Here is a 22,467-nt window from a genome sequence, read left to right on the forward strand (position 1 = left end):
AAGGAGAAAGTTAAGCAAGAGGACATCAATCCCATCATCTCTCTGTGGAGGAAGTGACATCATTGCATTCCCCATCATCTTCCGCTACAGGAGGTGACATCACTACATTTCACATCATCCATCGGCACAGCAAGTGACACCACTGGATTTCCCATAATCTATCTTCAGAGGAAGTGACATTACTGGTTTGCCACTAAAACATCTTTAAAAGAAGAAGCCAAGGAAGAGGATTTAATCTCACATCACCCATCTACACTGGCATTGGTTGCACTGCATGTCCCACCACCTATCTCCATAGGAAGTGAATTTACTTCCTGCCTTCTCCCTTCTTCAGTCAACTCTTAAGGGTATCCCACAGCACAGGCCCGAGTGCGCACGTAAAGATACTACGCGTAAATGCTGTTTGCAATTAAGTTTACCTTTGTGACTCGCTCCCCAGAGTTTGACCATGACTGGGAAGAGCAGGCCTTTGTAATTGAGTTGTCTGTTATTTTTACCCTGATTCAAGGAACCTTATTGCCTTAGGAATAAATTTTACACTATAAGGTCCACCAGCAGTAGTTCGCAAATAGGTTACAACTGATGCTGTTGTTAAATTCTTTTGGTGTTTTTTCAGGTTTCTACTTGAATAAAGGAGTGAAATCGTAGAATGTGATCATAACTTTGTTTTCTAGATGAACAGAGAAATTGCTTTGGTGTCTTGGAGGTGCAGATAGAGCTTGTGTGAATCAATTAAGATCCTAAGATTTCTATCTCCTGTTGGTTGCAGCTTGTACTGAGAGGGTCTACTGCCAAACTCATTTTCATTAAGAACTGGACTTTGACATAATTGAATACTTGGCAGTTGCATTCACTGTGATGTTTGTTGAAAAAAGTGAAAACGGGAGTTAGAGTTGGTGTATATATCCTTAGGTGGGCTTTTTTGTTCTGAAAGCGGGAGGAAGCCTCAGGTATTCCGGGGCAAATTTACAAGCCCCTTAGAGCTGCCAAAGTGCCGCCATGGTGCTGCCACAGCATCATATTCTTTACTCTAAGGCAGCACTAAGGTGGCTTTTTCCATGCACCATATTTACAATGTGGTGCATTGTTTGCATTGCACCACTTTAGAACCCCTTGCGCCTCATTATGCCTACGCCATTTGTCTGTCAGTTTTTAATCCCTTCTCGGAGTAGGAGTTAAAATTATTCAAAAGGCTTCCCTGTGCTTTGCTGCACTAGTGTCAAAACATTTAACGCTAGTGCAGCAAAGCACCACAATGGCATCACAAATGTTGATGCTATTGTGCTAATGACCACCACGGTGCGCCTTATTGTAAATACAGTACAACCATGGTGTTGTTAGGTGCCGGGTGGGGGGCGCAAGAAAAATGACGCATCATAGCTTATGAGCCACTTTCCTGTGAAAATGTCCCTCAATGTCTTCAAAGTTTTGTTTAACATAGTCGGATGAATGACCGTTTTGCCACAGATTCAAGTCTTTCAACATAAATGCAAGGCAGGATAGGATGTGTTGGACCAAGTCAGAGAGGCGCATTTGGAGGATTCTGGGGCACTATCTAGAGTGCGGGCCAAGTCCAGAAGGATGTTTATGTGGTGACACCCGGTTATCAGCTCTTTAATTTATATGTAAGACACCTGTTCCACCTCATCTCCCATGACGCCTCTTTTTCAGAATGCAATAGTTTATGTGGACAAGTTCTCTGCCAGGAGGGCTCTTGAAAGATCTGCAATGGGAACATAAGCAGATTTCAGACAAGTTCATGCATTGTTGCGTGTGTTTCGAAGGTTTTGTTCAGAAAGATTTAATGTGTCCTTAGGTACATCTGTAAAATCAAGTCACTGATAAAATCAATAATCTTGACAGCGTCACACAACCTGCAGGCTTTGTTTAATACATAATAGTAAGCTCTGTGGTTCACCTGTGAGGAGCGCCAATAAAATATTGGCCTTGTTTCCCATTGCGAGCGCAATTATGATGATCTGCGAAGAAAATTAAAGTTCATGTTGTTGTGAGTTGCTATAACCTGTCTATGACATAGGCACAAAACCATAAATAAACATTAGTATAGCAATATCAAAATGCATTATTATTTGAAAATAAAATATATAAGTTTCAGCTCGACACTTTAAGTATATATCTATTTGAGACAAAGAAGATAACAACTGTAAATTTAAATGTTTTGTTTTATCTAATAAACCTTTGTTAGATTGGTGATGGTCCTGGAAAGGGATGTCTCCCTGGCAATAGACAAGAAGCAAAGAAGATACTGCACTTGTGTTCTATTCACCATTGTTAGTAAGAAGCAGTAAGAAGCAGGGGAGATTTTTTTCTCTTGACCTGGGCATAATGCTTTATACAACCTCCACCCAGCACTGGAGAAGGATGACAAAACCACATACGAAAGGCTTCTCAGTTCATAATAATAATAAATAATGATTCACAATAGATGTTAAAGAAAAAAGTGAGGCCCACCCCTATTGCGAAAGGGAGTCAAGTAACAATGGCAACACAATCATTTACAGTTAGTAAACTTCTTTGTTTAAAGACACCAGTCAGTAAAATCATGTTTACACAAACAGAAGAGATGTCTTCAACAGCTCTTTTTCCATAGATTTAAAGATCTAGCACCTTAAAGTCTGTATGAGGCACGCATTCCTCAGTCAAATCTTAAACAGTGCCTTAGAATTTCGATGTGTCCCAAGGACAGGGTTCTGGTGAGTGTTGTTTTCAGCAGAGGTATGAGAATAAAATGGTTATTTTTTATGTGGAAGTGAAGATTGTTTCTAAAAGTGAGATGCCTCTCTTAGGTCCCACATTACAAGTTAGTCAGATCAGAATTGCCACACCTCAACGCTTTCACAAAGGTTTCAAATCCTGACTTTCCACGGATCTTCCCCATCATTAAACTCTATAAAGCTATTAGTTCCACAGCACTTATTTCTGGATCTTTGCTTAGCTCTATAAAAACATCAATCACCATCTGACTCATGCCCCAGTGCAGCATCCTCACCTCTGCCACACCTACCATGTAGTGTTCTTGTACAATATGACCTAATTGGATCCTTTTCAGATATAGCTTCAACTTGTAAGACTTCATGGATGATTTCATTTCTGAACCTGGATTTTCAGTTCCTCCAGTTGTTGATATGGTTCATAGTTTGGATAGTCTGGTTAAAGTTGTTACTATCTTGAGCATGTATCTCGGAATCACAGCTCCCTAAATTTGTCATATGTATACTGGATTATGATGTCATCAGGACTTAGGCGGTCATTCTGATCGCGGCGGGCGGCGGTTTCCGCCCGCCATGCGGTCACCGCCAGAAGACCGTACCGCGGTCAAAAGACCGCGGCGGTCATTCTGACTTTCCCGCTGGGCTGGCGGGCGACCGCCAAAAGGCCGCCCGCCCGCCCAGCGGGAAAGCACCAGCAACGATGAAGCCGGCTCCGAATGGAGCCGGCAGAGTTGCTGGTGTGCGACGGGTGCAGTTGCACCCGCCGCGATTTTCAGTGTCTGCCAAGCAGACACTGAAAATCTTAATGGGGCCCTGTTAGGGGGCCCCTGCAGTGCCCATGCCAGTGGCATGGGCACTGCAGGGGCCCCCAGGGGCCCCACAACACCCGTTCCCGCCATCCTGTTTCTGGCGGTGAAAACCGCCAGAAACAGGATGGCGGGAAGGGGGTCGGAATCCCCATGGCGGCACTGCTTGCAGCGCCGCCGTGGAGGATTCCCTGGGCCAGCGGGAAACCGGCGGGAAACCGCCGGTTTCCTTTTTCTGACCGCGGCTTTACCGCCGCGGTCAGAATGGCCCCAGAAGCACCGCCAGCCTGTTGGCGGTGCTTCCGCGGTCGTTGGCCCTGGCGGTCCATGACCGCCAGGGTCAGAATGACCCCCTTAGTGATGTAATGTGCTCTGCAAGTGTAGTATGTTAACCCTTTTGTTTAGTATGTTAACCCTTTTGTTTTTAGTAGAGCATCCCATTACTCTACGTTGGGCTTCCTTAACATTTTGATATATCTCATTTTTCACTTTGCTATTAGATATTTTGGTATTTAGCAATAACGAAGATTTACTGTAGTAGTGAGAGATTAATTTGAAGTGTTCAAGTCATAGATATAAATCAGAGCGGCAGTACTAAAAGCTGCTATGAAGCTTTGGAATGTGAATAGAAACTTAGCAATAAGGAGACAGCGCAATTTCATATTTTATCATTTTTTGCGTTTATTTTTTAAGTGCCCCATCACATTCTCAATTCAATTTATTTATGAATGTGGATTAATTTTAAAAGGGATTGTTCAATTAAACCCCCCAGAGTTTATAATGTTTACATTTTATGAGTTTAGAAATTGCATAGTTTCATTCTGCCCAACAAGTCCTAATTTCCAGTGGGAATACTTAATTTAACCCCTAAAGAACTACACTTTTCTCACCTTGGCTTAGGTTGGTATGAGAATACTAATGTTTACAACTCTGAAGCCAAAATCTTTTGCTATTTTGTGTACGTTTGGAGTTGCAATAGGAAAACGTACCCCCACCGAGAGTCCAATAATGTTACTAATGTGGCTACATTTGGTGTGGATTAGGAAATCTGAATCCTACACTTCCCCTAATATGGCTAAGTTTGGGGTGGGAGTAATAAATCTTAACCCCCCCAAAAGGTTCAATCATTTCCACATTGTAGGTATGTTTGAAGTGTACATTGTAAAGCCGGCATTCTTGGAGTCCAACACTTTCTCCAACGTGGCAAACATATGGGTTTGGGATAGTAAATCCAGCTGTGCCAAAGTCTAACACTTCCTCCAATGTACCTAACTTTTGAGAGGGAACAATAAATCTAACCTAATGTCCCCTAAAAGTAAACACATTTAGCAATGTGGATACTTTTGGAGGGAAAAGAGTAAGTTTAACCCCTGCAAAGTCAAACAACTTCACAAATGTGTCTTAGTTTGGAGAGAAATATTAAATACAAGCCTCCCAAATTACAACTCTTTCTCCATTGTTGTTAGGTTTGCATAAGGAACAGCAAATCAAACACCCCAAAGTCCAACACTTTCCCCAACGTTGCTAAGTATAGAGGTGAAACAGTAAACATGACATACCAAAGGGCAGAACCTTCCACAACCAGTTAACAATTGGAGTGGGGATAGTAAATATGATGTTTCCAAAGTTTAATACTTACCCAATTCTTAAGTAAAGATCTTCAAAGTAAGTACATTTTAAACAATTTTATAATTTTTAAATGTTTAGGTTAGTAATAAGACTGCTTATTTCAAATATTTGTATTTATCAATTATATATTTGTACTTTAATAACACATGTTTTGACTTTATATTAGTTATAACACTTTATACATATGAATGTTTAGCAATGTTTAGTCATGCCTTTTCTATTATCACTATATTTGCAACATGTTTTAAATATTTTTTGTTTTGTACTTGAAATACGTTCATTGTTTGTATTCCTGCCATATATTAATAAATATTATAAATATGTTTTTGTTCATGGATGGGTATTTGTTTATTATATATATATATATATATATATATATATATATATATACATACATGTTTTTTTGCATATATATATATATATATATATATATATATATATAAATAAATAAAAAATCCACCTCAACTTCTCCTACCCCAAAGAGTCCAACTCAATCCTCACAGTGGTGGTACAACCATGGGTGGGGGACCCATAATATCCAATTTCTTTGCCTGCTCCCTGTTGGAAACACCAGCCAGATGCCAGAACCATGCTTTATTGATTTGGCTGCTTTCCCTGTCATGTTTTGGCTACCAAAGCCTTGCTCACGGGGTCAGGGGGCAGTCATTACAATGCACTTACATACTCCTGTCAATAACATTGCCAGTGAAGAAATATTATAACAGGGAAAATGCCTGTTTCATAGCAGCCATCATGAAACGCTAGAGCAAATTCACCCTGTATACATAGCTAGTTTTTTTCATCTAACATTAAAAACTCTTTATCTGTTATATGTAAAGTTCTAGTCAAAATCATGTAACAATCAATTACTTCCATGATTAGCTCTGAGTGATTACACTCAAGATCAGACTATGCCCTGTAAAAAGGACTACAACAGGAAGTGTAAATATCTAATATTGAGCAGCTATCTTGGAATGATAATACATTCACAATCCACTAAATGCGGGTTTCTATTATCCGTGATTAACAAAAATATAAAAGTTAAAATATATTGCAATTCTGTGATTGAGGTCTTTACAACAATGTTGAATTGTGCCCCAATGGGCATTCATAGCCAATATATATGATTTATGTCAGAAATTGTATTCAAACATAAAAAAAGATTGTCTGACATTGTCTAGGATTGCACACACCATATTGCACTCACCACCCTTACAAGAATACTAGGTTCAGCCCCAGTGGGCTTATTGCAATTACATTATTGTCTGGCTTCTTGTATTACCAGAAATGGCAAAAAAGGAAAAACAAAACTTAAATGAATCAACACCAGATCTCTGGTAACTTCAAACTGTTGGATCATTATTACACGTTTGAAATAAAAAATAAAGCTCTATTAAAACACTATTAAATGCTTTCTGTTCCTCTTAAAGACTAAGGGCCTGATAACTCCAATACGATGGTGGGGAGGCGGCCTTCAACCCAACGGCATAACCACATTCATATCATGATGTTTTTGCTGGGCTCACCGGTGTAAGCGTCGTATTGCAATGGAAACAGTGCGGCAGCAGGAGCCGAGGCCAATGCTGTCGTGCACAGCACCATTGGAACTTGCATTGTTTGCCATGACAGACAGTGCGAATTCCAAGGGTGTTGACAGGGGGGGCCCATTTACTGCCCATAACATGGTCGTGGGCAGTGCAGGGCACCCCCCTGTGATCCCAACTGTGCGTTTCCACCAGCCATTCCATGGCGGGGGCTCCACCATGAAAATGTTTGTGGAAAGGAAAGCTGTGATCAGCAGGGCGCTGCCAAATTAGGCATTGCTGTGGCTGACCACGACTTTCACAGCTCCCAAACCATTGGGATCCCTGAATCCAGTGGTGACAGCAGTCTCCTGGTGGTCCAACTGCCAGGATCGTAATTTGGCAGTTGGACTACCAGGACTGCAGCAGTCGGACTACCACCGTGAGTCCATCAAACTCGTTATCAGGCCCTAAAAGGAGTTTAAGACAGACTCAATATTATCCTGATCTGAAATTACCCTCTTTGACCAAATGGACTGACATCTCTTCATCTGAATGTATTTCTATAGGTAACTTGGTATTGAATCTGATAATATACTTTGATTCCAATCTTCTTAGTTGCAAGATCTTTTTTCCACCCTAATGTTTGCTGGAACTCTATAAAAGGGAAAAAAATCTTAACAAATCTACTTTTTCTTTATGTATTTCAGCAAAGTGTCCTACAAATGGATATTTCATATCCAATGTACTTAAATCTCTCTGATGCTCTATCACTCTCATTCAGATTGGGAGAATCACACTCCCAATACACATTCCTCCATATGAGCATGTGAGGGCATACACACAGTAGTCTGAATTACATGTCAATGCTTTGGAAATGTGGAATTCCTTATTGCTTTTGGAATATGGAACTTTGTTATATTTTAACTATTCTACATGCCACATAATTATTTCACTCCACATTAATCAATAGCTATGCTCTCTGTATTGTATTTGTAAGTTTTATTCACTTTCTCGACTGCTGATTTAATTATACTCTTGCTGTAACCTCTTTCCAAGAATTTGGTAGGCATTATTATTTTCTCTTTTTACAAGTTCCTCTCTGAACTGCAGTTTATTGTTGACCTTAGTAATTCTCTGTAATAAATGGTTCCAATTAGTTTTTTCAGATGTGCACTGCTTGCATGTAAGAGGCTATTACCTGCAGTCAACTTGTGGTATAATTTTGTTTCCAACTTTTGCCCACTTACATAAATCTCCAAATGCAAATACTGTATTCTTCATTTGCTAGTAGGGCATGTAAAACTTAAATTCAGCTCATTATTGTTAAGGCACTCCTTAGCTGATTCTGCTGAACCCCTCCAGATAATGCATAATTCATCAGTGTACATTATCCCTAGCACAAGGCCGTCAGAATATTCTGGAATGTTACTTATGACCTACTGCTCCTCCTTCTGTTTATGAATACATTTTTTTAGCTGGGGGTGAAGCAGGTCTCCATCGTTGTGCCCTGAATTTGTCTGTAGTGTTTTGCATCAAAAATTAAAAGTATTGTAATTGAGACAAAATGTAATAATTTCTACAGTTATTTCAGTTTACAACAACAGAAACAGAGATCTAGCTCGCAGGAAATAACAGCAAGCAGAAATACCTAGATCATGTTTTATGAAGAAATACTGCATACATCTAGAGTCATTAAAGTGTAGTCATCTTCCTGGTCTATTCCATGAATAAATCATAGGAAATTTCTACTCACTTTAATGTAGGATGTTAAATTAGTCAAAAATTGCCTCAATAGGTAATCTATATGTCTTGATGGATTGCCTAATAAACATCCTATAGAGGAAATTATAGGTCATCTTGGAAGATGGAGTAGATCCTTATGTATTTTGGGAATGAGATAAAGAAAAAGTGATTTGGGGAAGTCATAGATTAAAAATGTATATTCCTTCCATTCAATAATACCCTGATTTCTCTATAGTTCCCATTTGTACCAAACTAGTTTATGGGCCTTGCCTACTTCTTGTTTACCTACAGACTAATTAGTGCTGGATTCCTCTACTTGTATATATCCCTCTTTTAAATATCTCTCTCCTGACATGACAACAGCATTGCCACCCTTATCGGATTCTTTAATCACAATATTGTTATTTATGAGTTAATTTATTGCTTTTTGCTGGGCATACGTAGAGTTACCATAACTTTCTGTGTTCACATATCTCAATTTCTTCATTTCTTTAATTACCCCCTTTTCAGAAACACCAGTGGCATTTTGTTGTACTGCCGGCAAAAACATTGACTTAGGTTTAAAGCCACTAAGGCAACTAGTATCTATCTGTATGTCCATAACTGTCAAATTCTTCATAATCGGGTCCAAACAAATATGTATACATGTGTGTGTGTATGTGTGTGTGTAAATGTAATAATTGTGAATAATTGCATAGATGTTACATATGCAATTATTTACATTTATAAGTGTTTCAAAATGTACACATTTTTAACGTTATATGCAATGGACATATAAATTATTAGAATTAGTTTTAGGTAAATAAAGTTTTATTTATTACAAATGTTGGGTCATTTTCTTTAATGGTTGCTGTACTTTGTAGTCTGCCTTTGTAATTTTTCTTTAACAGCAGGTCTCCAAAGTAGTAGTTCTTCAATGCCGATCATGTGTACAGGTAATTACAATATCTAACATATAGAGAAGATAGAGGTGGGGTAACTTAATCCCAAACACAGAGAACTCTTATTCCTCTCTCTGAATGCTCACTGAATGCTGCAGGGGTCGTTTATGCATGTACAATGGACGTGCAGCGATCCTCGCCTCCTGCCTTGTGCACCTTTTTGGCAGAAGATGTGCCATTAGCAGCTTGTTCTGCTTGAAAACGAAAACTATTCCATCAGCTTTGAACATCTGGACATTTGAAATGGGAAATAAGTGGCTATTTTAACTTTAAATTTTTCCTTGTAACCAAATTGTGCCCACATATTTATTGTGATCTCTTCCAAGAACTTTGGAGCTTCTGGTCAGCCCTGCTTAGCCCTATGTTTGGCCACTTCCCAGGGAATCAAGGGAATCATTTTCATGGATTAGTGGTGGCTGAGGAAAAATCTAGGGAGGTCCCTACAAAGAGTGCCATAATGGGTAGCAGTGGTAGATGTGAGTACTGCTGAGGTGCGCCTCCAAGGAAGTGAATACAATGGAGTGGAGGCATAATACTGATCAGCAGGGCTGTTGGAGGCAGCAGGGCTGGCGGCAGCTGGTGGGTCATTATTAAGAGGGTTGAGGTAAGGTTTCGGTTTTCTGCTTTATTTCTCTGTGAATCTTTGGGAGTGCACTTGTTTGGTGTTATTAATTCTAACCTTCTACAGCTTGGTTCAGAATTTAACAAAATCTTCTATTCACATCTACCTTAGATTTAAGTGACAGACAACCCACAAGTCAAGCGGAGACTACCTGTCAGAAGAAAAGATTACCAATCTTGCGTAAGGGAGAAGAGGTAGGAAAAGGCTATGGTGAGTTGGACAATACCAGTAACAGTACTCAGAAAGGAGGGAGAGTGAGAAAAAAAGGGCCTATGGAAAAGATGCTTGAGGAGCCTGCTCTAACTCTGGCTATGCCCACCTCCCCCTGCTCCAAAAAGTGGTCAGAGCCTGCCCTAGAACCATTTGCCACTCATTTAGTTGGCATCATCAATAAAGGTATTTGTGGACAGATACTTTAAATGAAAAGGGGGGCTAGCACCCCTTTTGTCAACACTTCTCAGAGCTTTACAGTTCCTGGCAGGTGCTGATCAGTTGCCCGATTTACAGTTATTTGAGGAAAGGGAACATGGAGACAAGCCGGCTTCTTGACAGACTTACATTCTGGGCTACTGGATGACTTTATTGTTGAAAAGGAAAGGGATGTTAAGTGCTGAACTGGTAATGAAAGAGCAGGTCTTGTTCCAATAACGTTAAGTGGAGAGAAAGGGGCAACAAATGTGGAACATCTTCAGTCTACACTTACTTTTAAGCCATCTACATTGGCCCCATCACCAATGCTAGATGTTTTATTGCATGGTATTTTAAAAGCAATATATTTGAATGATAATAGTATAAAGTAGCAGTCAGATCTATTGAGAAATATTGGACATGGAAATGAAATATGTGTGTCCTTCTGAGTGAGATTCCAAGCCCCTATGTTAATAAGAATACGGGAGGAGCGCTGCAAGCAGAAGAGGCTGGGGTATGTAAAAAGCTCTCACCCGATACCTCCGGCCAAGTTGAAGGGAAGAAGATCTCAGATAAAGTAAATCCAGAAACAGTGAGAGAAATAGCAGTAAATAGGCAGAAACTGAAAGATAGTGTAAGGAGTGCTCTACCTATAAGGTCGCAGGTAGCTGAAACCAATACTGTAGAGGACTTACTGACAGAAATTCCCGATACAATTAATCATTTAAGGAGCACAGGCCACGTAACGTTCTGATAATAAGGGAAACCCTATGGTCTAGAGTCAGAGAATATGATGAGATAATTTCTCCTTCCTTGGTGAGAGTGGAAAGACGGTATCAATAAGGACAGCAGCAGCCAATACATTTTTATGTTTTGAAGTGACACAAAATGGGAAAAAGTACAAAAATTTTGGCCAATAAATATATATAATTTGTTTATTTATTACTGCCCCTTTCTAGGCTTCTTAACCTCTAATGATTTTTAAAAAAGTAGCATTTAATAAGTTTGACCGAGAGACTGATAAAATAAGTTGCTATTCACTTCTGGTGCAATAGGTAATAGTGAATGCAGAGAAATAATTAGTTGGCAAGGGTTTAAGATTAGTGAGCCAAGCAGAATTAGATGGGAGAATAGTGAATTCTTTCCTCAACAGTCATGCCAGGTGGATAGCAGGCAAATTAATCCTTCTTCCAATGAGCAGGCCAGGCTAAGTGACAAACATACTGTGGGGTTTAGGAGTGGACATTTTACAGTATCTATTCCATAAGATAGTAATGGCATGATAGATCATTACCTCACAACGTAAACTTGGTTTAGCCCTCATAATGAGTGCAAGCAGAAAGGGCAGACAAATATTAGGATGTGTGTACCCAACACAACCTAGCAATTATGCCCTTGGAATATGCATGGTTTAAGAAGATTAACTACATTACAAGCAAAATAATTTGCTTCCAGGAGACTTGGTTGTCACACAAATTTGTACTGAGGCATGTAAATTGGGCATGGGTCGGGTCCTTTCAGGCGGGGTAATGGCCCTTGATTCAGCTAGAATTGCATCAAATGCATCAAGAGGCACAAATTTAAGAGGACCTAGAGCCTCCCTGCGCCACATTTTTTATGATGCTTTTGTGGTTCAACAAGGCCACATTTACAAAGAGGTGCAAGGCATGCATTGTACCACTTTGTAACCCCTTGCTCCACGTTATGCCTGCACCAGGCATAACCCATGCAAGGGGGGCGCACAGTGAAATTTATGAGTATCCACTGTGCTATTATTGTGGCATTTGACAACTGTACAAAGAAGGCATTAAATGGAGGCACACCATTATTTATAATGGGCCTCCATGTACTTTGCCGGATTAGCACCATACATGGTGGTGTTAGGGGGGCGCTAAGGGGTGCAAGAAAAGTGAAACTGCACATAATGCAGCTCCACTTTTCTTAATTTTGGGCCTAAGTTTGTAGTGTGAGTAAGGATCTTGGCAATTTATGCACTAAACTTGAACACACTTTGATTTTTATAATGAGGATTTTTAATTGAGACTGTTGCCTGCATTGAAAGCCATGGTTCTAGGAGACATGTTAGCGGCATATATTGTTCTTGCAGCTATCGTTCCGAAATGGGGTAGCAAAAAGCATGCGCACAAACTGCAAAAACCGCTAATTCAAGAGGATTGTTTTTGCCTTAACAGCCGCATAGGGCTTGATAGGCCAGCTAAACAAACTTTTCTACAAAGTCATTCATAAGGGCCAATAGATTATATTTCTATCTATTAAATCTGGAATTGTGAGTTGTGTAAGTGCTTCTAGGTGTTGGATTGATTTGGAGAGATCAGTGGCTGCTACCCCTAGGCTAATATTTAAAATAAGTAAATTATAACCCTGGAAATTAGTTTTCCCAGGCAACTGACTACACATATCGATAAAAAGCAGCTGGCTCTGTTAGCACATTTTCAGTTGTCAATGGACGAGGGAGAAGGGAGGGGTATTATATGTCTGCAGAATGGTATTCTGGAACTAAAAAAAAGCTTGGTTGACTGCTGGCAAGTAGTTTTTAAAAATAAGCCTCCCAGTATAAGAAGGCCCAAGTTGGCATGTTGATTTAATTTACAGTGCCAGAGATTCAGAGAGATATTTGAGAAAGTTAAGAAAACAGAAAGGGAAAATGAAGCACTCAGAGTGGGCCCAGATGTATCAGAAGTACAAGGTGGATTATGTTGCCTTAATTAAAAGTCGGAAGATGCTCCTTTTCAAGGCAAATTGGGAAAAAATGATGGTGCAAAGAAGGCCATGATAGAGTTGCAACCTCTATAGTTGTTGAAGAGAATTGGATAAAACATTCATCCTCTATATATGGTGCTGACTTGTTTGTGGCGTGTGGTAGTGCAGCCAAAGAGTTTGGGGTTTTTTTTTTACAGCAAAATCCATAGAGAGCATAATTTTGACAAATAGCTCGACTAGGGCAGCTGACCCAGACAACTTTCAGACTATAATTATTTTAAAAAATATGGAAAGATGGGTTAAGTTTTTTAGTTTAACTTTTGATACATTTATGAGGTCTGGTTGTTACCACAATACCAGGAAAGGTTCAATTATAAGGTGAGTATTAAAAAGATGTCATCCGTCCAGTCCTATAAAGTATCGCCTATAACCTTGCTTGACGCAGGACTTAACATGTTCTAAAAGTCCATTTTGAAATGCATGAAGTGATATTTATCCTAATCAAATAAGGAAGATTTGAATACGGGCACTCAACTCTAGACCACTGCTTTTGCTTGAGGGCCTTGTTGTTTTGTGGATTTTCATGCTATTTTCAACTTATTACATTGTATTATTCCGTAGGAAAAAATTGTGTAGGATGAACATTCCCAGGGATTTTTTGGGCGTGTTGAAAGAATTGCATGAGGGAAATTGAGTCAAGGTGGTTCTTCAGAATAATGGCCCTCTATCTTGTGAAATGCAAGTTAACAATGGGTTACAACAGGGGTATGTCATGGTGCCAATATTGTTCTCCTTGTACCTTGCAGCCCTGCCTGCACTTTTCCAACTAACCCAATCTTTCTGCCCATGTAGGGGAGCAGCATATACCCCCCAGAAAATATTGTCATCTTGGATGTAACACAGCCGAGTCTGCCAAGAAAACTGGATGCTTTTGATAAATATTGCCACGAGAATAAACTCAATATCAACTTGGAAAAATGAATACCTTGGTTTTTGGGAAGAGTTGCAAGCAGTTTATCTGGTAAATAGGTAGAACTGTTATGAAGGAGTGTTCCTTTTATAAGTACCTGGGGGCAAAATTGAATAGTAATTTCTAGTGGAAGCTGGAATTGAAACTTTGAAAACCCTGGTGCTAACCACCATGGCACACTTGAAGAAATTTGAAAAAGACTTTGGAGGCCCCTTCCTGGAACCCATTCCTACAGCTTATAAAGTGATGGTAACCATCCAATTGTTATACAGGGTTGAAGATGTAGGAATAGGATGTAATCATAGCTGGGAGAAATTGGAAGGAGCATGTTTAAGAAAACTTTTTGGACCTTCCTGCAAGCTCTATGATCCAAGCGATTAGCGTTGAAGCTAAATGTAATTTATGGAATACTACTGTTGCATGCTTTCTTTACAGTTTTGGCAAAAATAAAGATCTGGAAATAATGCAAAGGTGTATGCTTTAAGTGCGAAGGAAATATGTGACAGTAGGTTTGTTTGTGTGAGAAAGGTAGGAAATCAGGTGGTAAGGACTGCCCTCTCTGTATAAAATACAGGCTTGTAACGTTGATGCAGCTCTAAAGATATCAAAAAGGGAATTGAGTTAGAATGGGGCATCAGAAACTAGCAATGGGGTTATGGAGTATTTAACCACAAAGAACTCTGCCATCTATTAAAGGGAATCCTAGGCTTAAGATTCTGCTTTCCCTAATCTATATAGTCTTACCAACCCAGCAATGCATTCAGCACTTTTGAGATTCTGTTGCAAGCCAATCACCTGATCTCCAGGTGGTTCGGATAGGGCCACGATAATCCTTGAATCCTAATGAGAACTGACAGGGCAGCAGTGAAAGACACATTGGAACCCTAGGAGTTTCAAAGGGGAAGAGAGATTGGGATGAGAGAGAATGAAAGAAATACCTGGATTTCTGCGTATTCTGATTTTTCTACTCTGGCCAGTGCTGGGCTCAAGGATATCTAAATCCTGGTTCTGGATTCAGGATACTGGTAATCAGGATTATTCAGACACAAGGGTCTGGACTCGGATTAACCTGAAATGAAACCACACTTTAAAGCATGAAAAACTAAATGGATCTTTTGCATTAACTAATGTGAAATCAACATACCAATATTTCACAATAGAACCCTTCCTCAGTGTGATTCAAGAATTATCCAGTAATTATCATGAACTGGAATTATCATGTACAAGGATTTCCACTGAGAGAAAATAAGCGGGTTAACCACAACAAAACATCTTCAAATTCTTCTGTAGTTCAAGAGTCCCAACAGCTCAAGGTCCATAGGCAAATACGCAGCGGCAATTAGATTGTAGTTCTCAATTACCCAAAAAAGTCTTTAGAATACTAACATCAGATTCTGTTTGAGAAAACACGGATTGAAAACCACCTATGAGCACAAGATCCAGGAAGGAGCAGCCATTACAAAAAATCCAACTTTTCTCTAATGTCTTTTAGTCATGAGATTGATTCAACTATTATTGCTGGCTTTAGATAAGTTTGATAAACCAAAGCTGATCAAGATCTGAAAATAAAGGAAAAAACGTGAGAGATGAATTGCAAGGTGCATTTTACAGGTCCTGTGGTAACTACGACGAAGATCGGGAACACTAGGTCAGAGCTCAGGAGGTGTGCTGCTGCAAGGAAAAGCCTGTTTCTTTTAAGGTATGGATGCAGATGGAAAGAGAGAACTGCCACTGTGAACGGAAGGCTGCCCAAGACTTGAGACAGGTAAGTGTTGCTTCCAAGTTAAACAAGGCTAAGCAGGATTTAGTCTGAAATGACAAATCAGGTGCAAGGAAACACATGAGGAAAACAGAGGAACTTGTTAGTTATTATTGTAATTGCATGTTTCTCAGCTGTCCTATTTCCTTTAGGAGGAATGTTAGACATGGGGTCTCTGGTTGGCAGTCAGTTTGCACTCTGTCCAAGCAGGGACCCTCACTCTAGTCAGAGTGAGGGAGTTACACTCCTACCACAAGCCTTGCTCACCCCCTTGGTAGCTTGGCACAAGCGGTCAGGCTTATCTCAAAACCAATGTGTAAAGTATTTGTACCAAAACACACAGTAATACAGTGAAACACTACAAAATGGACACAACACCAGTTTTAAAAACAGGTAATATTTATTAAAATCGAAGAAGACCAAAACGACAAAAATCCAACATACACAAGTCAATATATGAACTTTCAAAAGAATAAGAGCTTTATTCCATAGAAAACGATGGGAACATTGATTTTACACAAAGTACCTGGTTTGCGTCAAAAATAAAGCTGCACAGGCGAGCGTGTATCGGAAAAGTCAGTGATGCATTGATTTCCTACTCACAAATAAGGCAGTGCGCTGTTTCTTCTCCAGTCGGGTAGGCAATGAGTCATTTTTCTCCCTCGCAAGTGAGCGATGTGTCGATTTCCGGACAGGGCACCTCAGATCCGCGACGGGTAACCATGACTTTGATGCCCAGTGGCGATGCATGTGAAATCCGGTCGCACAGTGTTGGAAAACCACACTGAGTGGGGTTTGCGTCATTTTCAGCAGCCGCAAGCGGGTGTTGCATTGTTTCTCCAGCGTGATGCATTGATCTCCCAGTCAAGATGCAGGGGAGCGTCGATTTTAGCCAAGAAGTGGGTGGCGCATCATTTATCAGCCTCATTGCAGGTGGTGCTTTTAAAATTTCCCTGCACTGTGTTCTGTGTGTGGATTTTGGTCTTGGTTCTGCCAGCTTCACCTTTCAAGGGTCCAGGGACTGAATTGGGCACCACTTGGTAGGGCAGGAGTCTAAGCAGAGAGTCCAGGTTCTGGCAGAGGAAGTTTTTGATGGCCCTGAGACTTCAAAACAGGAGGCAAGCTCAGTTCAAGCCCTTGGAGATTCTTCTCAAGCAGGAATGCACAACAAAGTCCAGTCTTTGCCCCCTTCCACAGGCAGAAGCAGCAACTGCAGGATAGCCAAGCAGAGAGCAATCACAGGCTCTCCCAGCTCTTCTACTTGGCAGAGATTTCTCTTGAATCCAGAAGTGATCTTCAAGAAATCTAAAGTCTTGGGTTTTGGGTCCACTACTTATACTCTTTTCTGCATATGACGTAGGCAAGCTTCAAAGGGAAGTCTCAGTTGTTTACAGGACCATGCCTTGCCCAGGCCATGCCCCAGACACACACACCAGGGGGTTGGAGACTGCATTGTGTGAGGGCAGGCACAGCCCATTCAGGTGTAAGTGACCACTCCTCCCTCTACTCTAGCCCAGATTGTTCTTCTGGATATTCAGGCTACACTTCAGCTCCCTTTTTGTCACTGTCCAGAGGACATTCACAAACAGCCCAACTGTCAGTCTGACCCAGACAGGAAATCCACAAACAGGCAGAGTCACAGAATGGTTTAAGCAAGAAAATTCCCACTTTCTAAAAGTGACATTTTCAAAATACCAACTTAAAAAACAACTTCACTAAAAGATGATTTTTTAAATTGTGAGCTCAGAGACCCCAAACTCCAATTCTCCATCTGCTCTCAAAGGGAAACTGCACTTTAAGGATATTATTTAAAGGCAGCCCCCATGTTAACCTATGTGAGAGACAGGCCACAGTGAAAACCAAATTAGGTATTATTTCATTGTTAGGACATGTAAAACGGCAAGCAACACAAAGTTTCAAAGGCATTCAAACTCTGATGAAAAGAAAATAACAACATCTCTGATATCACTCAAAAAGGGGGGAATAAGGCATGACTATGGCATGACTAGCCCTGCTCACAACTGGGACATGACAAATTACGGTTGCAGTTGAGCTAGGTGTATCCCAGGCAAGTGGGTGAGTTGTGTCAGAGAGGGGATTTGTAACTGTGGGCTAGGAACTGCAAGATAGCCATGTTGGTGGTCCTCAAAAGACTGTTGTGTCGGGACTCCACGGAATTCCACAGAGTTCTTTACAACTCTGTGTGCTCTGCCGGGCCCTAGGTCCGACCTTCAGTGCCATCACCACAATGGCCAGCCACAGAGCATATTACAAACACACAGTTGCTGTGGCAGTCTCCTCACAGCGGTAAGTCAATGGCGGACAAACACTGGGGTCAGCATCCACCAAAGGAAAAGGCAAGTGCACAATGGATGAATTCAAAAACAACACAGCTGACACACATTGGCCAAGTGGACACTCCTGCAAATCAGCTATACACAACACCTCTTACAGACCAAAATCCTTTGCATCTCCACTGCCACTCCACTCAAATTTATCAATTTTTCGTAATAAGGCAGCCCTTTTTTCTACCATCAAATTTTACACCCTTCACACACATTGTCTATTTTTTTTCCCATATTAATTCGTCTTGTTTCATTAGTCACTGTGACCCTCTTTATTTTTCAGTCATGTCATGGTCCAAAAATCAACATTTTTCAAAGGATGAGTTGAGAGTCATGGTAGATGAAATCATTAGAGTAGAGTCACAATTGTTTGCAGCCTAAGTCCAGCACACTGCTATCAGTAGGAACATGGAAATGTGGGACATGATAGTTGAAAGAGTGAATTCTGTTGGGACCACCCTGCACACAAAGGAGGACATCAGGAAGAGGCGGAATGACCTCAGGGGCATGATGTGTTCCCTGGTCTCCAGGCACCAGCTGCAGGCCAAGAAGACGTGGTGGCACTCCCAGAGCCCCATTAATACTTTTTCTCTGGGAGGAGAATGTATTGGGCATATTGCATCATGAGGGCTTGACAGGAATGCCTGGGAGAGTATAGTTTGGTAAGACACAACACAAAAACTTTCATAAAAACTGCAATGTCATGCATGCTCACAGATCACCTTTTGCCACTGTCTTGTTCATTTTCTTCATCAACATTTAATACCCAGAGTACCTCAGTGTTAACACTGTCATTCTGTATTGATGGACCCACCTTCACAGCTACCAAGGCCCATCACATGTCATATCTTCAAATGGTGTCTGTAAGTCTCACAATAGCAAAAAATCATCCCAGGACACATGGTATGTCTCAACACGTAAATGTATGTCCAAACCCGAATGCCACCTTCATACAGATATGTAATACACAATATTTGTCTTCAGTGTTTGTATTTAAGACAGTCCCCTGACTGCAACTTCCAAGAGGCCCTGTTTCTTTAATTCTAACCACAAGTCCAGTGTTCACGTGTTCAAACACCTCTATTCCTCAACTCTCCATTGAAGTGTACTCACCGGGGAGTATACCAAATGTATAGTGTGTAAAGTAAAGGGAGTAAACTGAATGCAACTCCCAGGAGGCCTAGTGTCTGTAGCTCCAAACACTAGCTCAGTGTTCACTAATCCAAATACTCCTGTTTGTAATCTATCAACTGAAGTGTACTCACCTGGTAGGACACCATTTGTATAGTGTGTGTAGTAGATGGTCTGACATGACTGCAACTCACAGGAGGCCCTGTTTCTGTAACTCCAACCACCAGCCCAGTGTTCACTTGTCAAAATACCCCTGTTTCACAACTCACAATTGAAGTGTACTCACCTGGTAGGATACCATGTGCATAGAGTGTATTGTTGAGGGACTGACCTGACTGCAGCACCCAGGAGACCACGTGTCTTTAACTCCAAATACCAGCCCAGTGTTCCCTTATCCAAAAACTCTTGTTTGTAATTTCCTAATTGAAGTGTACTCACGTGGGAGGATACCATTTGTATAGTGGGTGTAGTAGAGGGAGTGACATGACTCCAAATCCCAGGAGGCTCTGTTTCTCTAATTCAAACATGAGCCCAGTGTTTACTTTTCCAAATACCCCTGTTGCTTAACTCTCAATAAAACTGTACTCACCTGGAAGGATACCATGTGTATAGTGTGTGTAGTAGAGGAAGTGACCTGACTGAAACTCCCAGAAGGCCTTTTGCCTGTAACTCCTAACCCCAGCCCAGTGTTCACTTGTCCAAAAACTCCTGTTTCTATTATTTTAATTGAAGTGTACTCGTCTGGGAGGATATCATGTGTATAGTTTGTGTATTAGATGGAGTGGCATGACTGCAACTCCCAGGGGGCCCTGTTTATCTTACTCCAGCCACCAGACCTGTGTTCACTTGTCCCAATACCCCTGTCCCTCAAGTCTCAATTGAAGTGTACTCATCTGCAAGGATACCATGTGTATAGTGTGTGTAGAAGAGGGAGTGACCTGACTGCAACTTCCAGGAGGCCTTGTGTCTGTTAATCCAAACACCAGCCCAGTACAAATACTCCTGTTTGTAATCTCTCAATTGAAGTGTATTTGCCTTGGAGGATACCATGTGTATAGCATGTGTAGTGGAGGCAGTGACATGACGGCAACTCACAGAAGGCCTTGTGTCTGTAACTCCAAACACCAGCATGGTGTTCACTTGTCCAAATACTCCTGTTTGTAATCTCTCAATTGAAGTGTACTCATCTGGGAGGACACCATATGTATAGTGTGTGTAGTGGACAGAGTGGCATGACTGCAACTCACAGGAGGCCCTGTTTCTGTAACTCCAACCACCAGCCCAGTCGTCCCTTGTTAAAATACCCTTCTTCCTCAACTCTCAATTGAAGTGTACTCACCTGCTAGGATACCATGTGTATAGTTTTTGTAGTAGAGTGAGTGAGCTGACTGCAACTTCCAGGAGGTCTTGTGTCTGTAACTACAAACGCCAGCTCAGTGTTCACTTGCTCAAATACTCCTGTTTGTAATCTCTCAAATTAAGTCTACTCACCTGGGTGAATACGATTTGTATAGTGTGTGTAGTAAAGGGAGTGACATGACTGCAACTCCCAGGACACCCTGTTTCTGTAACTGCAACAACCAACCCAGTGATCACTTGCCCAAATAGACCTATTTGTAATCTCTCTAATGCTCTTCACCCACCTGGGAGTACAGCATTTGTCAAGTAGAGGAAGTGGAATGACTGCAAAGCCCAATAGGCTCTGTTTCTCTACCTCCAACCACCAGCCCAGTGTTCACTTGCCCAAATGCCCCTGTCACTGTCAACTCTCAATTTAAGTGAACCACCTGAGAGTGATCAAGATACAGATCATGCTCAACTCAGAGGTGTGTCTGTCTATCTAGCTCCATCTTGACTTGCTAACCCAAGATGGAACTCTTGAGAATAGGCATGACACCTTACCCAGTGAGTAAAACAAGTATACCTAGGGCCTCAAGCTGCATCACCAGATTGGTATCAGCAGCAGACACATAGACACAGAACTGTGCACATGATGACTCCAGTCACATATACCACAAAGTCTGGGGTTTGCCTGCATCCCACTCAACTCGGCTTCCAAATGGTCAAAGCCATAGCTTGCCTCTCCAATGTGTTGCTTGCACTGGTGTTAAAATATAATTTTTAGGACATCTTCCAAAGTGCAACTGATCTGCACATCTCCTCAGCTGCTTGAGTCAAATTGTGTTGGCATGCTTCACACAGGTCATGAGAAATCACCCTATACCATGGTTACTTGGCACAATTGGATTACCAGCAACACAACTTTGTCCAAGGTCTCTGCTTATTGCAACACAAAACCTTTAAAGGTAGATGTCACAGTTTAACCAGTAACAATGTATGTTTTCCATCAACAGGTTGAGCTGCCGCTGCGAACATAGAGGCCACAGAACAGGATACTACTACCTCGTGGATGAAGCCCTCAGTGACAACAACACTCCTGGACATGGAGGATGGTTCTGGCTCATCTGGGCAACCTTGTCAGGCGGCAAGAGTGAATCTCACTATGCCCACAATGTCATCTCCCAGCCGTCTTCACCCGACATCACAGGAAACCATTTGCTAGCCCACCCAACTGTGTCCCTAACACAGTGTCCACCATCTTGTGCCCCCAGTCCTGGACCCTCAGTTGCAGCCCAACACTTCGGACAATGATGGTCCAGGAACACGTTGGGCAGGGCACTTTGTAGCAAGGGCAAAGGCATGTGGGGGTATGGTACATAAGAGGGATGCTATGGGCCAGTGGGGTGAGGCGACTGGGTCTGCTCTTGGCCAGGACACCATCAGCCTTGTCTTGGGGGTCTATTAGAAGTCCCAAGGCGTGATGGGCCAGGTGTTGACCAAACTCCGGGAAATCAAGCAGCTACAGAGGAAAATGCATAGGGATGTGTGAACAGATGGAGGCCCACAATTTCAACAAGGCCCCCCTAACAGGGATGTGGAGGGACACACATACCAACCTGAGCAGGGATTTCCAAAACCTGTATACCCCTTCCTTTCGCTCATCAACAGCAGACTCATCAACATTGGCGCCAGTCACAGGAAGGGAGGCCCTGCCAAAGGAAGAACCAGTCACAGACACCGCTGCCTCTGTGGCAGCTGACCACTTTCCCTGCAAGCGGGGTTGTCCAGCAAAG

General features: G+C 41.5%; 1 long non-coding RNA gene across 1 annotated transcript in view; it reads right to left on the minus strand.

Annotated features, from left to right (window-relative positions):
- Positions 1-22,467, minus strand: part of LOC138247425 (uncharacterized) — a 68,335-nt gene that overhangs the window by 16,297 nt on the left and 29,571 nt on the right. The window contains exon 2 of the long non-coding RNA XR_011194500.1: positions 1,919-1,979. This is a non-coding gene — a long non-coding RNA (uncharacterized lncRNA). The remainder of the gene's footprint in view (positions 1-1,918; positions 1,980-22,467) is intronic.

This window comes from Pleurodeles waltl, chromosome 7, assembly GCF_031143425.1.
Source record: "Pleurodeles waltl isolate 20211129_DDA chromosome 7, aPleWal1.hap1.20221129, whole genome shotgun sequence".
NCBI classification, from domain to species: domain Eukaryota; kingdom Metazoa; phylum Chordata; class Amphibia; order Caudata; family Salamandridae; genus Pleurodeles; species Pleurodeles waltl.